Below are 17,514 nucleotides of genomic sequence, written 5' to 3'. Positions count from 1 at the left end.
ACAGATCAGGAAAATAACAAAAGGGAGGAATTGAGAGTTATCTGAGGGGCGTGATGTTTGAAAGATGCATTTTTTTTCCCCAGAAATGAACTTAGTACTATCATTGTATCTGTTTATATTGTCTAATGGGGCAGAGGAGAGAAAGAACGGGTAGGAAAAGTGGGGGAACGAGTATAGGGGAGGGGGGAATGTGACTAGGAGAGGGGGATGAGTGTAAGGGTGGGAGAGGGCTGGAAGAAGAAAGGTATGTAGGTGGGAGAGGAATAGGCTGGAGGGAAGGAGAGTAGACAGTAGGGGAGAGGGGTTTGGACAAAGTTAGGAAAGGTTGGGTGGACTGGGGAGAGGGAAACCAAGGTGGGAGTGTGATGAGATGTCTGTGAACTGGAAAGGAACATGTGAAAGGAACATGTGTAAGGTCTTTTGTCCCTTGAGCCTGCTTCTCCATTCAAGTAGAACATGGTTATCTATATCGTACACCATTTAACAATCTTTGATTCAAATTCCCTTTCCTGGAAAAATATATTTATCCTGTAACCCACTGCGTCAGAAGAGTATCAACAGTGAGAGAGCCATTGGAATAGAATGACGGAGTGGGACTGATTAAAATGTTGTGTGGAGAGCCAGCAGGATATTGATGGAGTGAATGGCCTCCTGACATATCTCTGGATTTACAGATGTCAGCTTTGAAAGCTTCAATTGTTTCAGTATCCAGAGCCTTTTGGGAGAGGGAACTTTTACAGCCTTTTATGTGAAAAAGTGCTGATTCCCCTGAGTGATCTGGCTGTAATTTGAAGATTATTTTCCCTTTACTTGACTCCTGCTGCAGAGAAAATGGTTTCTACCCTGTCAAATCCTCTAAACGTTTTAAGCACCTTGATGGGACCCGCCCTCTCAATCTTCTGCACTCAAACACTTACTCTTGGATTAATGTTTATTTTTATTTTGATGATTTAAAATTCTTTGTATTTATGTAGCACCTTCTCCATCACACAAACGTATCAAACCGCTTGACAGACTAAATTACTTGTGGAGTGAGGTGACTGTGATGTTGTTGTTTGGGACTTGGTGTGCATGAGCAACAGTTACCATGGATACTGCCATTTGTTCAGATTGCTTTAATCTTCAGCATTGAAGCAGTGGTCCCTTAACCTACAAATAACAAGGATCGTGCCACGGGGGAGGGGCCGTCATCTTGAGGTGACCATTCGGCCTCTCAAGCCTGTTCTTCTGTTCCTCGAGATTGTGATGATTGTCTGTCTCAGCTTAGGCCTGTCTTCTCTACCCTTAGAAAATATCTTTTTTAGTAGGTTTGTTTTGTTTTTGGAAGCAGGTGCGCTATGGCATGTACGTCGGCATGTGTTGAGCTAGAGGTAAGGGTCAGTCCCTTTTACCTTCAGATTTCACTGACACCAAAGCACCCAGCATTGTCTGTTCAGTCATTGTCTACAAGCTGCTCTGGAGAAATCCCTTGGTCTTGAAAGACACAATACAACTGGAGAGGTTCCTGTCACCCTTCCCACCCCTCCCACCCAAACGTTGGCGCTAAGAGGTGAAGGATGGGTGGTGGCAGAAGACAGGGTACTGCATATCACCACCACCCAGTGGGTGAAAGAGCATGAGGAGCTGGGCAAATCCTCCCCTCAGTGTTGGGAGTGATTCCCAGCGCCTGAGATGAGGAGTTGCAAAGACCTCGCTTGAAATACAGTCATTCCACTGTCTCCCAAAGCGCATGTCACTGCATGTAGTTGATTAGGAGGGTTAAACAATATTTTTGATCAGCTCGAAATTAAATAACCAAGCAATCACAGTGTCAAACAGGCAGCTGGTGCAGGCACAGAATGGTCATGATTACACATCCTTGCTGTGAGAGACAGTTGACACTGCCTCCTAATGAAACAAATACAGATATCTCCTTTTATTAGCTGGGCAAGTGACATATGCATTGACTCGATGGTTCACTCACCACCAGATGGCACCGGCTCTCGGTGATGCCAAAGTGTTGGTTGGCCAACCTCTTAAGCGGCCCACTCGACCAGGAAGGCTGCGTGTTCCTGATGACTGGTACAGCTAAAAAGCATTCCTCTATGTGGCTGGACAGACTCCATCGGGGACAGGTTGGCTTTTGATAGCCTCTCGAAATGTGGGTAGGCCCTGTTGAAATTAAGGTTTGTTCAGTTGGAAGTTTTTGAGGTTTTGAGTGTGATTCCTCACTGTTACCTGCAGGATGTAGAGTGCAGAAGGGCAAACTGGTTTGGTTCTCTCCTCCTCTGGGGTAGTTTACCAACTGGCTGTGGGTCCCATGCATGTTTTTTGCAGATGATAACTCAAGATTCCATTCTGTTTCACCCCCTCTCACCCGTCACCCCACCCTTTGTCACCCGTCACCCCGCCCTCTGTCACCCGTCACCCTGCCCTCTGTCACCCGTCACCCTGCCCTCTGTCACCCGTCACCCTGCCCTCTGTCACCCGTCACCCTGCCCTCTGTCACCCGTCACCCTGCCCTCTGTCACCCGTCACCCTGCCCTCTGTCATCCGTCACCTCGCCCTCTGTCACCTGTCACCCCGCCCTCCGTCACTGTCACCCTGCCCTCTGTCACCCGTCACCCCACCCTCTTGTCACCCGTCACCCCACCTCTCTCACCCGTCACCCCACCTCTCTCACCCGTCACCCCACCTCTCTCACCCGTCACCCCACCCTCTCTCACCCGTCACCCCACCCTCTCTCACCCGTCACCCCACCCTCTCTCACCCGTCACCCCACCCTCTCTCACCCGTCACCCCACCCTCTCTCACCCGTCACCCCACCCTCTCTCACCCGTCACCCCACCTTCTCTCACCCGTCACCCCACCTTCTCTCACCCGTCGCCCCACCCTCTCTCACCCGTCGCCCCACCCTCTCTCAATTGTCACCCCAACCTGTCTCACCCGTCACCTTATCCTCCCACACCCATCCACACACTCTCTCTCATCCGTTACCCCACCCTCCCCATCTATCACCCCACCCTCTTTCACACGTCACCCCTCCCTCTCTCACCCATCACCCCAGCCTCCCTCACCCATCACCTCTCTCTCTCACCCATCACCTCTCTCCCACACCCATCACCCCACTCATTACCACACCCTCTCTTACCCATCACCCCACCCTCTCACCTATCACCCCACCCTCTCCAGCCATCACTACATCCCCTACAGCCCATTCCCCCTCTCCTCACATCCATTTACCCCATACCCTCCCACTCGTTCCCCTCACCCTTCCCACCCGTTCCCCTCACCCCTCCCACCCATTGTCCTGCCTCTTCTCATTCATTTAGCTCATCCCCTCCCACCCATTCCCTGCTCTCCTCACACCTATTTACCCCATACTCTCCCACCCATTCCCATCTCTCCTCCCCTGGCTCTCATGTCACCAGTCGGAGGAGACTTTCTATTGTCACAACTCACTGGGGTAAACATATACATAAATAAACGAAAAGGTGTTATGGGTGGAATGGATAACTGGAAAAACCGTTCAATGTCTCCTGTCCACAGGGTTCACTGAGATGATCCTTTAGCTTGTCAGAACCTGCTGTTTGTTGATCTCTCTTCTCCAGATGCTTTTCACTTCCTTACAGGAGGCACAGAACAGCTGGTTTACAAATTATAAAGTCTCTTAATTGCCGGTTAAAAGTCACAGCTTACAGCAACTGGTGAGGGAAAAATAAATTAGATTTCTCCTGGCTTTTGATGTTTTTCACTGCAGAAAGAAAGAGACCGCCTTCTCTATCTGGGTCTGACAGCAGCTTGCCATATTGTAAACATCCATAAACTGTTCAGTTGTCCCGTAGCCAATCATGTAGCTGTTGGAAGGCAAAAGGCCTTTGTCAGTGACAGCTGGTCACCTCTGCACAGACCAATTGCCGACTTGTTTCTGGCTGAATCTCACCTTGGATACGTACTTCCAGCTGTCTACAGTAACATTCCCCCATTGCTTTAACAAGCAGCAGTGTAAACAGTGCTTAGAGTGAGTGTCAGTAATGCACTTTTTAAAAGGGCAGCAATCCCTTCCATAATCCTTGGTTCTTAAAACAGCCCTGTTCACATTTTAATCCACAAACAAAATGTAACACTGAATACTGATACCAGTATTCACTCTGTCATACGCTACAATTATTTTGTGCATTTCAGTGAAATTGCTTCTTACTTTTTGACCCTCGAGGGAATGCAGGCCCAGTTTCCTCAGTCTTTCCTTGTAGGACAGTCTGATTAGGGATTAGTCTGGTGAACCATCACTGTATGTCCTCTGTGGTGAGTATCTCCCCCTTCAGATAAAGAGATCATAACTGTGCATAATATTCCAGATGAGATCTCAGCAAAGCTCTGAATCGCCTACTCTCGCTCCTAATTTGTCCTTTTGTAATGGGCGACTGCAGTGCACTCCATGAAAAAATAAAAATATTTCTAAATCTCATTGAAAACGTTGGCCTTACAAATTGCTCATTATGCAATCCCAAGCATTAGCCATATCTCATTAGGTAGGTTTCTTTCTCTGGCATGGTCACCAGCAATAGTTGTAACATTGGGAAAATCCTGAACTCTGTGTAATAAAAAAAAATTGTCTTCCTGACTACAAACCTGTGGCAGTTTTGGATCACATGACAATCTCCCCTAGACAAAACACTTCTTTTAATAAGACAAAATCTAGCAAGCGATGATGTTTTGTTTCCCGTGACAGGTGGTTTGTTAACCAGAGGGCACAGATTTAAGGTAATTGGTTCAGAGCCAGAGGTGACTTTAGGGAGAACAGTTTTACACAGTGAGTTGTTATGATCTGGAACATGCTGTTGGAGAGGTTGGTTGTAGGGGAGTCATAGAATCCCCACAGTGTGGATGTAGCCCATTTGGCCCATCAAGTTCACACTGACGCTATGAAAAGCAGAGGGGTTTACAAAAATTCAACACCAAGACCCACAAGATAAAGCAGAAGAAGTGATCAAACATTTGGTCAAAAAGATTAAGGAGCGTCTTATAGGAAGAGGGAAAGAGGAGAAGAAGTGGAGAATTTTAGGGAGGGGATTAGATCTTAGTGGCCCGTCACCTGAAGGTACAGTAATACCAGAATGATGGAAATCATGGGCATAAAGGAGCCAGAATTGGAGGAACGTGAATCAAAGAACCCCTACAATGTGGAATAAGACCATTCCCTCCATCGAGTCCACGCTGATCCTCCAAAGAGCATCCCACCCAGACCCTGTAACCCTGCATTTCCCATGGCTAATCCACCTAGCCTGCACATCCCTGGATCTATGGAAGTTTAGCAGAGCCAATTCACCTAACCTGCACATCTTTGGATTATGGAAACCCATGCATACACGGGACAACGTGAGGCAGCAGTGCTAACCACTGAGCTGCCGTGCCAGAACTTTGAAAATGAAATTATATAAATATTTGAAGAGTAAAATTTACATGGTGTAGGGCATGGGACTGGGTCTGTGCTAAAAAGCTGACAGAGAAGCAATGGGCTAAAGGCCTCTTCTGTAACTCTCTGCATGGTTGCTGTCCCCACAGCTCAGAACAAAAACCTGCCCTCTTTAGAATGGACAATGCACAAGATTCTCTGGGAAGATTTTGTTCAGTTTTCAACTGAGTTTCAGTGGGTCACACTCTCTCATTGGAATGTGTCACAGGAGATAAAAATAACCCTTCTCAAATCAAGACATTGAAATAATGCCACAGAGGCCGGTATCCCATCACCAAGATATCCTTTATTTACACACTGAGAGCCCCTGACATTAATTCAACTCCCTCACATTCAGCTCTCAGGGTGAACAGAACCTCTGATGCTCTTCTTTCTGTCTGTCAGCCAGGGCTCCCTGATTGGACCAGGTTAACAGCCTCAATCGGGGAACTCCTATTCTATGAAGTCCACCTGGCTGACCTCATTACAATCAGTACAGAGCTAAAGGCTCGGGGGACTTGAACACCAAGGTCTCAGCTGCAGCTTGGCTGTGGGAGGCACTCCCATAGACCGTGGCTGATCAAGCAGAAGGTCCTAGCGATGCCTTTCTCCAGCACATTGCTGGCTTCACCCGCTGCACCCACGTCCTGAAGGTGAACACAAAAGAGAAATTATTGATAGGTTTCTCACATTCTGAATATTCATCTTTCATGCGCTGTTCCCAATTCAACAAAAAATCTCGGGTGAGCAAACTACACCCGAGCAGCATCTAATGTCTTGTCTATCTTTATGTCTCTGCATGATGTTTTGTGCGGTAGATATTACAGTTCATGGTCCATTGAGAGCATCTTTCTCTTTTTTTCCCTTTCCCCAAAAACATTTGCGCAGCAGAAATTAGAGATTGCAGTGTTTTCCTTACATTGTCTATCCTAGGGGCACATTGGAAGATTGATATGATTCCCAGCGGAGTCTTCATAGATGAGTATGTGCACAAGCATGCAATCTGTCTCTGTCATTCTCAGATACACAGGTACACGGCACACACACATAAGTGTGTGTGTATATATATATATACTATATATATGTATACACACACACACGGACACGGACAAATGCACATATACACAAAATGAACTTTTTGTATTAGCAGTGTCATTGAGATTAATAGAGTTGTACCGCACGGTCCAATGTGGCCATGCCAAACAGAAAACCTAAACTGATCTCAAGTCCCATTTGCATTTGGCCCACATCCCTCTCAACCTTTCCGATTCATATACCCATCCAGATGCCTTTTAAATGTCGTGATTGTATCAATCTCCATCACTTCCTCTGGCAGCTCATTCCTCACATCACCAGCCTCTGCATGAAAATATTGCCCCTTAGGTCTCTTAAATCTTTCCTCTCTCATCTTAAACCTATGCCCTCTACTTTTGGACCCCCCCCTGCCCTGTGAAAGAGATCTTGGTTGTTTGCCTTATTCATGCCCCTCATGATTTAATAAACCTCTATAAGGTCACCCCTCAGCCTCTAATGCTCCAGCGAAAATAGCTCTAGGCTATTCAGCCTCTCCCTATAGCTCAAACCCTCCAACCCTGTTAACATTCTTGTAAGTATTTTCTGAACCCTTTCAAGTTTCACAACATCTTTCCTATAGCAGGGAGACCAGAACTGGATGCAGTATTCCAAAAGTGGCCTCACCAGTGCCCTGTACAGACTTCCCAATTTCTGTGCTCATCGCACTGACCAATAAAGACAAGTGTTTTGTGGAAATAAATCCTGAAAGGCGGGCTAGCATAGGGGAAATGGGGGTGCAAAGGTGAAGGGAAGGGGATGGTTATTCAGCACTGTTTCATGGTGGGGTAGACTTGTGTGTTTGAAGAGAGATCTTGCTGGATTGAAAATTCCTTTAATGAGGGAAGAGGAGCCATCAAATTCAAGTTCCCAATTTTTTTATTTCTTTGGAAAACAAATTCAATTTCTTCTGCTGTTGTGCTTTCCCCTAGTGGCTATGATCTGAGATTTGCTTTCAGCAGCACCTACCAGTCTTGCTGTTTACTCTTTTTCAGCATTTCATCACATAAAGGATTTAAATGTTTTTTAAAAGAAAGGCAATGTATTCTTGTCATTCCCGTGGAGAAAAGGTGCTTAATGTGACAAGTTAAGGTGCTTTCTCTGCAAACTGAATGGTCAGAAATACGTTAGCATGTCTGGGTAATCAAAAACCACTTCACACCCATTATGTTGAAAAGTCCTGTGATTTCTATCTTTCCAGTGAACAGAGAAAGCTGAAAAGAGTAGAGGCTGTGCCAGCTTTTGAAACTGCAAGGGGGCTGATTCTTGAACAGCGAGTTGTTAAAATTTTCAGTTAGAAGTCGTGGGGGATGGTTAGAAAGCATCTTTAAGACAAGTCGGATAACTCATTGAAATGAGGAAGTGTGGTATACTACACAGTGTTTGTAATGTGTTAACATACAGATTTGTTGAGCCATCTGCATTTTAAAAAAAATGATTATTTGTGTAAATTTGGGATTTTATAACATTGTGGGTGTTTTCATATGTTTTTTGGTGCCTATTGAGAGACTGCCAGATTTACTATGGTGAGGTTTGAACTCTGAACCTCAAAGATGATAACTGCATCCGTTGGCTTTCACCCCTCCTTTGTCTAACTTACCGTTTTATTCTCTCATTCCTGTTTCTTTGTCTCTGTCTGCCACTTCCTCCTTGTTTATCTTCATCTCTTCCCATCTTTATTTTCATCTGTTCCCCACGTTCCCTGTTGGTGTCAGAGGTTTGTGAGCTGCTGGGTTAATGGAAGTGATCTTGAGGAACTGCAGCTGCTAAAGCTGAGATTTTCATTAGTGCATGAGGTACATAACAGAAATTAATTTTATTTAAAAAACTAAATGAGGAAAATGAGATGAGAGCTATAATGAATTGACAATTAATTTCTTCATATTACGGAAACCAGGAAGATGCTCATCGTGTTCTCCTAAGCAACAGGCAATTTAAAGGCTGAGTTGTTTTAAGTTTAATTAATTCCAGTTACCATCACTGTCTGAAAGTGGGATCTCCATGGCTTACAAAGCTTGTCCACATTAATGTTCTTAATTTGGACTAATATAGTTATCACCATTAGTGCTGTTTAAAAGAGTCGTCGGTTAAGCATGTGGACATTTTGTACCATTATAAAGTAGGAATTTAAAGTTGCAAATTCTAGTCATCTCCCTGTTGCCTATAAGCATTGAATCTGATCCACCTCAGCTCATCTGCTGCTGCAGACTGGATCCTAGTTTTGTTCTCTGGACTTGGCAACTTCATCAGACTGCCTTCCCTCAACCCTCCCCTATTCTCCTCACAGTCCTACCCTCCCCACTCCCCTTCCTCACCCCTCAGCCTGCTTACCTTACTCTGTCCTCCTCCCTAGCCTCCTCCACACTTTCCCACTCCCCTTCTCCTGTTTCCCAGGTGATGCCAGGGGCATATTAACTGTTCTCGCCAACTCATCAAAAAAAGTTGCCGCTTTACAAATGGATTTGTAGGCTCTTGTTCAGGTTATTTTTAGCTTTATTCCTTTCTTTAATGTGCAATAAATTCACCTCTATCTCCATTCTAATTTTATCTCCATCCTAATTTTTGTGCTAAGATGTATCAACATTGTGTGACTTGTTCTGAAGTCCCATCAGCAGTGAGAATGATCAGGTAATTTATGCAATTATTCTATTGTTAATTTTTCTGATGGGCCATTACCTCATTTGCCCTCTCAGCTGAGTAAAAACGTAGTTGCAATACTGGCAGTATCAACTGTGTGAAAAATTTCCCAGGTATATCCTATCCCTAAAAAGCTAGGTCAATCTAACCTGGACCAAACCTATCAGTCCACTTTTGATCATCAGTAAAATGATGGAAGGGTTTGTCAACGGTGCTATCAAACACCTTCTCATCAACAGTAACCTACTCACGTGACCCCCAGTTTGGATTCTGCTAGGTCCATTCAGTTCCTGACCTCGTTACCTTAGCCCAGTCCATCACGAAAACCAGCCTTTCATCAATTGACTCCCTCTATACTTCCTGCTGCCTCAGGAAAACAAAAAGACCCTTCCCATCCTGATTATTCTCTCTTCCACCCCTTTCCATTGGGCAGAAGATACAAGCACTTGAAAACACATACCAAAAGATTTAAGAACTGCTTCTTCCCCCCGAATATCAGACTTATGAACGGACATCTCATATTAGAGTTGATCTTTCTCTGCCCCTTCTCAGTGGCTGTAACACTGTATTCTGCTTCCTGTTCTCTTTCCCTGATTTGTAAGGTATGATTTGTCTGGATAGCATGCAATACAGTACTTTTCACTGTATCTCAGTACATGTGACAATAATAAATCAAATGAACTCAAAGATATTTGTATCACATGTGCCGGGCATTGACCATCTCCAAAAGAAAGAAACCAAAAGTCATCCCTTGACATTCAATGGCATTGCCTTCATTGTCCCACTGTCAACATTCTGGGGATTAACATTGACCATAAACTGTACTAGACTAACCACATACATACGGTGGCTATAAGAGCAGATGGGAGGCTAAGAATTATGCAATGAGTAGTTTACCTCCTGACTGCCTGAAGCCTGTCCACCATCTACAAGGCACAAATCAGGAGTGTGATAGAATACTCCCCACTTGCCTGGATGGATGCAGCCCCAAAAACACTCAAGTTCAACACCATCCAGGCCAAAGCAGCTCGCTTGATTAGTACCATATCCCTACTTTCATTATTCACTCCCTCCACCACTGACAGACAGAGACAGCAGGATTTATCATCTACAAAATGTACTGCAACAACTCACCAAGGCTCTTTTGACAGCACATTCTAAACCTGTAACCTTACCATACAGAAGGACAAGGGCAGCTCATGGGATACATCAGAGGTATCATCACCTGCAAGTTTCCCCTTCAAACTACTCACCATCCTGATTGAGAAATATATCACCGTTCCTTCAGTGTCACTGGGTTAACATCCTGGAATTCTCTCCCTAAGGGCATTGTGGGTGAACCCACAGCAGGTGGGCTGCAGCAGTTCAAAAAACAGCTCAGCACCTTCTCAAGGGCAACTAGGGGCAGATAATAAATGCTGGCCAGCCAGCGACACCCACATCCCACAAGTGAATAGTGCAAATGAATTTAAAATAACAATCTGGGAGTGGCTACCTGTTTCGTATTTGTAGTAATCAGCAGTATTGATTGAGATTTGGAAAGTGACTTTGGTTGCTGTGCAGTAGCAAGGCATCCAACTACCCGATTCTGTCATGATATGAAGCATTGACTTGTCTGAGCTTTGTGATCTCAGCATGTGATCCATAGCACTGAAATTATTGAATTCAAGGAGATTTTTGTTTTAGTTTGTTAAGCTGGATGATTGACATGTTTGTAATGCGAAGGGGCTGTCTCTGGAATGGAAACATCGTTTCATTAAATTTGACAGTACGTGAGGAGGCCATTTGGTCCATTTTGCCTGTTTTGGCTATTGAGTTAGTTCCATATCCTCTTCTGCTTTGCTCACGGCGCTGCAAGTATTTTCCTTTACAAATGCTGATTCAATTCCCTTCGTCTAAGTTGCTGTCAAACCTGCTTCCATCATCTTTGCAGGCAATGCAGTCCAGATTGTTGTAACTCGCTGTGCAAAAGCATTTATCCCCTCTCCTTGCTGGCTTTCCCTGCACGCATGTTAAATCAGTGTTTGTTGGCTTCTGGACCTTACTACTATTGAAAAATGTTTCTCTCTTTTTGAAAGCCCTCCTACAAATGTGAACACTTCGAGTAAATCTCACCAAACCTTCTGTGCTCTAAGGTGGACAATCCCAACTTCTCCTGTCTCCAGATATAACTGAAGTCCCTCACCTCTGATACCTTGCCTGTAAATCTCCTCCACACTTTCTCCAAGACCTTGTCATTCTTTCTGAAATGAGGTGCCTGAATTAAAAACAAATCATGGGAAGTAGGTCTCGCTAGCAAAGTCAACATTTTGTGCCCATCCACTTTAGATGGACTTGCCATGCTAAATTGCCCATAGTATCCATGGATGTGCAGGCTAGGTGGATTAGCCAGGAAATGCAGGGTTACAAGGATAGGGTAGGGGATGGGTCAGGTGGGATGCTCTTCAGAGGGTCAGTGTAGACTCAGTGGGCCTAATGGCCTGCTTCCATGCTGTAGAGATTCTGTGATTCATCCCTAATTGCCCTGCAGGAGGGGGTAGTGAGCTGCCTTCTTCAGCGGTTGCAGTCCTTGAAGTGTAGAGAGATCCACAATGCTGTTAGGAAGAGAGCTCCAGGATCTTGGTCCATTGATGGTGAAGGAAAACTACAGTGATAGATTTCCAAGTCTGGGTGGTGGCTGGCCTGGAAGGGAACTTGATCATGGTCTTCTCATGTTGCTCTTCTATGTGCAAGTTTGGAAGTTACTGCCAAAAGAGCCTGGTTGAGTTACTGCAATGTACCTTGTAGGTGGTGCACATTGCTGCTACTGTGGTGGAGGGACTGAACATTGGAAGTGATGTAGGGGGTGTTAATCAAGTGGGCTGCTTTGACCTGGATGGTGTCAAGCACACTCCTGACTTATGCCTTGTAGGTGGTGGTGCAGGACTCCTACTATCTGACCTGCTGTTGCAGGATGTGGCTGCTCCAGTTTCTGGTTAGTAATAACCCTCAGGATGATATTAGTGAGGGATTCAATGATGGCAGTGGCATTAAATGTGAAGAGGCGATGGTTGAATTCCCACTTGTTGAAGATACTCATTGCCTGCTACTCATGTGGAACGATTATTACTTTGCCATTTGTCAGCCCAGTATCTAGCTATACATGATGCCAAGCTATACTCCAGCAGCTTTGTTTGAAGTCACAAGCTTTCAGAGCACTGCTCTTCAGGAGAACTTAATCTGATGAAGGAGCAATGCTCTGAAAGCTGATGAGTTCAAATAAACCTGTTTGACTACAGCCTGGTGTTGTGTGATTTCTGACCACCACCCCCCCCCCCCCCCCCCCCCCCCCAAGTCCAGCGCTGGCACCTCCACAACAAAGCAATGATCCAATCAGGTGTAACTTCCTTGACTTTTCTGAACTCTACTTCCATTTACAGGAACACAGGAGCACGAAGAGGCCATTCAACCTCTGGAGCCTGATCAATTACTCATAAGATCATGGCTGATCATCAACCTCAATGCCATTTTCTTTGTTATTCCCATATCCCATAATATCTTAAAATCTAGAAATGCATTTCCATGTTTGGCAAACTCAGTGGATTGAGACTATGCACCCCTCTGAGGTTGAAAATTCCAAAGCTTAAGTACCTTCCGAGTGAAGAAATTCCTCCTCATCTCAGGCCTAAATGGCTAGACCCTTGTTCTGAATCTGCGTCCCCTGGTTCCTGCTGGGGTAAACGTCCCTCCTATCATGTCTGTGCCAGCCACGTCCAGTTTCCCATCTGGAAGTTCCACATTTGACCAAGCTACAAACGGAACTTGACACCCGCGTGCGTCACTGAGGGCAGCAGTGTTTTTTTTACAAGTGGGGAGGAGGAGCAGAAGCTGCTGCTAATAATGATGGAAAGAGACATGAGGCAAGAATTGAAAACAGCACGAATCTAGGGCACCAGTCAGCAGAAGCTGTTCATGTTTAAGTAAATGTGTCTTTTATTGCAAAATGGCTGGAGTTTTTCACTGAAATACAAAATAAAAAGGTCCATGCAAAGATTTACCTGCTATGTGAGAAAAGAATGTGTATTTCTCTGCATGTTTGTGTATACATGCACGTGCACATATATATATATATGTGTTTCTTTGACAGCTTTCCATATTGTGAAACAATGACCCGTGCTGTGATGGCCCTTTCTACCTTAAATGCTGCCTCGTGTCTCAAGAGCCAAAGGATGTAGGAGTAGACATTGGCCATTCTGCCCATCAAGTTTGCTGTGTCATTCACCAAGATCATGGCTGATTTGATCATCTTCAATCCCTGCCCCTCCCAATCCTTGGCTCCCTTGATCTCCTTATTGATTAAAGCTCTGTCTATCTCAGCTTTGATTATACTGAAGGACCCAGCCTCTACAGATTCACTACCTTCTTCTGCTGTCCCTCCAAATGGTCATCACGCAGAGAGCATGCCCATCAGGGACTGTGTTCTGGTTGTCTCTTTTACATACCTTCCCTCAACAACATCTCCAAAGCAGATTAACTAATCAGCCCATTTACGGTTTCTGGGATCTTCTGCAATTGCTGACAGAACAACTATGGCATGAGAACATCAAAAAAACAGGAGGAGGCCATTTTACCCCTCACAACTGCTCTGCCATTTAGTAAGAAGTTCGTTGATCTGATCCTGGTTCACCTTAACTTTCCTGTCCGTCATTTTAACTTTTGATTCCTTGCAATACAAAAATTTGTCAAATTCAGCTTCTAATATATTCAATGTCCCAGCCTCCGCATCTCTACAGTGTAGGATTCCAAAGATAAATGACCAAGTGAAGAAATTTCTCCTTATCGTTGTCTTAAATTTGAGACAACTGTATTCTAAAATGATTCAGAGATGCCGGTGTTGGACTGGGGTGTACAAAGTTAAAAATCACACAACACCAGGTTATAGTCCAACAGGTTTAATTGGAAGCACACTAGCTTTCGGAGTGACAATCACCTGGTGAAGGAGCGTCGCTCCAAAAGCTAGTGTGCTTCCAATTAAACCTGTTGGACTATAACCTGGTGTTGTGTGATTTTTAACTTTGTATTCTAAAATGATCACTCCCTCGTTCCAGCATGTTCCCTCAGCATTCAGTCTCCCTCAGAATGTTGCACATCTCAAGTGACTGCATTTATTTTTTGACCCTGTGGCACGTGTGAGGTATACATATGCACATGCCTGATTCCTGGCTGATCCTGTCCTCTAGTCCATTACATTTTGAAACAGTGAAAACAGGGAAAGACAGTCAATCATATCATACCAGTTTCTTGTCATCTGGGAATCTGTAACCTCACCTCAGAAATCAAAGTCAGCTTGCCTTGTTTGAATTTAATAATTTAACTGTGACAAGTAACAGTTCCCCACCAAACATAGTCCAACCAATCAGCATGTTCTGCTCAGCTGTGTACACATTATTGTTTAGAAATGTGTTGCTGGAAAAGTGCAGCAGGTCAGGCAGCATACACATTATTGTTGCCCTTCTAAAGTTGGTTTTCTTGTGTTTCAGTCCTGATGAATGCCAGACAGAAACCTTCAACATCATGTTTTTTTAAGGAATTTTTATATTTTAATTAACCTGGTATTAACTTCAGAATAAGTACAGCAGGAGGCCGTTCATCCCCTCGAGCCTATTCTGCAATTTAGCAAAGTCACAGCTGATCTGTATCTAAACTCAATCCACCTTGAGAGCCTTTAAAGCCTTCACTGGCAAAAATCAATCGACCTGGCTAGATATACAGTTTGGCCTTTACAGGCTTTATGGGGTCAGGCTTAGCTGCAAACATTGTTCCAGTTTGTCCGCAGAATAATACGCTGTGCAATAAATACTGCAACCTACTGAACTTTGGGTTTTGGTGATATCACAGATTTCCAATGAGCTTAGCGTGTGTGGAAAGACGGACAATGTAGTATTATTCTAAATTTATTGAACTATCTGTTACCATCTGGCCATGTGCATTGAGGTCCTGTGTGCTTGTATTTAGTGTGAGTCAAGCAGTCACTGCATGGCTTGGGGAACGATTCCTTCCTTGCATATGCTGAAACTATTGCCTTTGATTATTATAAATACCATCCTGGATGGACCTGTCAGGAAGTCATTTTTAAAACACAGATCGAGCAGCCAGCACCCTTTTAAAACAAATGGATCTGGAATAAATTCATTCATAAATAAATGATTACCTGACTGAGAGTCGCAAGCAGGTTTCTCTGTACTCCACTCTCCCCAAGGTAGTGACTGCAATCTTTCTGCAGTTTGAACGAGATAAAGAGTGAGCTTCTCTAGAAAGCAAATGTTGGTTTAGGTTAATTGCGCAAAGTAGGGATGATGCTCTGGGATCCCATGTCTGATAAATGTCTTAAAAGAATTGCCTCCGAATTTACTTATTGCTTTCCTTGTTTAAACCTATTTCCCTTTTGATTGGTGGACAGGTTGACATTGGGTTGGAGTCGTGTAGGAAAATGAGTTGGGGAAACCAAAACTAGAGCTGTTAACGTAGAAACGTAGAAGCATAGCAAATCGAAACAGGAGACAGCTTTGAGCCTGCTCAGCCATTCAATATGTTCATGGCTCATCGTCCAATTCTGTTCTGTGGTCCTTATTTCTCCCTTACCCTTGAATCCCTTTAGTCCTAAAAATTATATCTAACTCCTTGAAAACATTCAATGTTTTGGCCTCGACCGCTTTCAGTGGCAGAGAATTCCACAGGCTTCGCACTCTCTGGGTGAGGACATTTCTCCTCACCTCAGTCTGAAGTATTATGGTCACTAAATAAATTGAATAAGGAGCAGGAGAAGCATTTTTACCTATCCAGTGATGAGAATGTGGAACCTGTTACTACATGGAGTACTTGAGGTATCTTTGTTATCCTGTCATCGGAGACGGGTGTCACTGGCAAACTAAGCATTTGTTGCCCGTCCCTAATTGCCCTTGAACTGCTCAGCCATTTTAGAGGCCAACTGAGAGTCAATCATGTTGTTGTGGGTCTGGTGTCACATGTAGGCTAGACTGGGTAAGGATAATAGATTTCCTTCCCTGAAGAGTATGAGTGAATCAGACGGGAGCAATGGCTGATAGCTTCCTGGTCACTGTTACTGAGACTAGCATTCAATTTCAGGCTTTCTCATTGTGTTTAAATTCCAACAGGTGCCATGGTGGGATTTGAACCCGTGCCTGTGTAGCAACAGCCTGAGCCTTTGGTTCACTATAGGCCAGTGACATTATCACGACATTATCCCACCCACCATCTTTTCGATGAGACATCAAAACAAGGTTCTGTCTATCCTCTCAGGTGGACATTAAATTAAAAACTCCCATGTGACTCCAGACTCAAAGCAATTGACTCTTAATTACCCTCCGAAATGGCCATAATGAGGCACTCAGTTCAAGGGGCAATTATGAGCGTTGTTGAAACTTTATTGCTGGAACAGCACAGCAGGTCAGGCAGCATCCAGGGAACAGGAGATTCGACGTTTCGGGAACGTCGAATCTCCTGTTCCCTGGATGCTGCCTGACCTGCTGTGCTGTTCCAGCAATAAAGTTTCAACTTTGATCTCCAGCATCTGCAGACCTCACTTTCTCCTCGCAATTATGAGCGTGTCAAGCTTGCCAATGAGATCCCATAAAAGAATAAAGAAATTGAATTCCACTTCAATGCCTTGGACTAGGAAACTGAGCCGACCAGTTCTGGTTCCTTCTCCCAGTTTCTGCCCAGTGCCATTGAGATTCTGCTTGAGGTGCGTGTGTGAGCATCGAGCATAAGCATTGTCAAACCTACCTCCCCCTCTTAGTGCAGTCATGTGCTTTATGCCAAGTTGAGCTTTCACACTTGTAGGAGCTGCTGGGTGGCAGCTGCCAAATGTGGAGCATCACTGACAGTGGAGGCTTCTGGAGGAGGCTGAAGGTGGAGGAGTATTTCACCAGTTCAGTGTGGGCAATGAGTAGTATTTTCACTTCCAGCAGCAAGTTAAAGTGATTGTATTACATGTAAATGGCTAACTAATTTGAGGTTTGCTGAAATAAAGTGAGGCATTTTGTTCAAGCTTTTCATCTTGTACTGATCAGGACAATTTGCAAAATCTCCAAAGTGAAAGGACGTTTATACAACATGAGAGAAAGATGTGGATTGGTTGATGAGTGGACTCTGGTAATCAAAGAACACTTGCCAACCAATCAGCACTTTGCTCTCATGCAGTGTAAGTGTCATTTGCTTTTCTTGCGAATTGTCCTGATGAGTGCAAGACGAAAAGCTTCAAGTAAATGTGTGCTTTTCCTCCGCAGGTCTGTCCTGCCAAATTACTTTTTATAATTAGAGGTTATAATTGTTCTGCATTGATTTAGAGCTTAGGAGTGCAATTGTTATGC

General features: G+C 44.4%; 1 protein-coding gene and 1 long non-coding RNA gene across 5 annotated transcripts in view; one reads left to right on the top strand and one right to left on the bottom strand.

Annotated features, from left to right (window-relative positions):
* The window catches only part of dph1 (diphthamide biosynthesis 1), a 613,903-nt gene that overhangs the window by 131,238 nt on the left and 465,151 nt on the right, over window positions 1–17,514 (top strand). The window lies entirely within an intron of this gene.
* LOC122563920 (uncharacterized) lies at window positions 5,730–12,853 on the bottom strand. The gene is made up of 3 exons (XR_006315776.2): window positions 12,773–12,853; window positions 8,106–8,207; window positions 5,730–6,081 (listed from the first exon to the last, which is right to left on the bottom strand). It is a non-coding gene; the product is annotated as an uncharacterized LOC122563920 (long non-coding RNA).

This window comes from Chiloscyllium plagiosum, unplaced genomic scaffold (assembly GCF_037043375.1).
Source record: "Chiloscyllium plagiosum isolate Xiang-an unplaced genomic scaffold, Cpla_swu_hap1 HiC_scaffold_31, whole genome shotgun sequence".
Taxonomy (NCBI): domain Eukaryota; kingdom Metazoa; phylum Chordata; class Chondrichthyes; order Orectolobiformes; family Hemiscylliidae; genus Chiloscyllium; species Chiloscyllium plagiosum.
The sequence above is the reverse complement of the archived record's forward strand: the minus strand, read 5'-3'. Positions and strand labels throughout refer to the sequence as shown.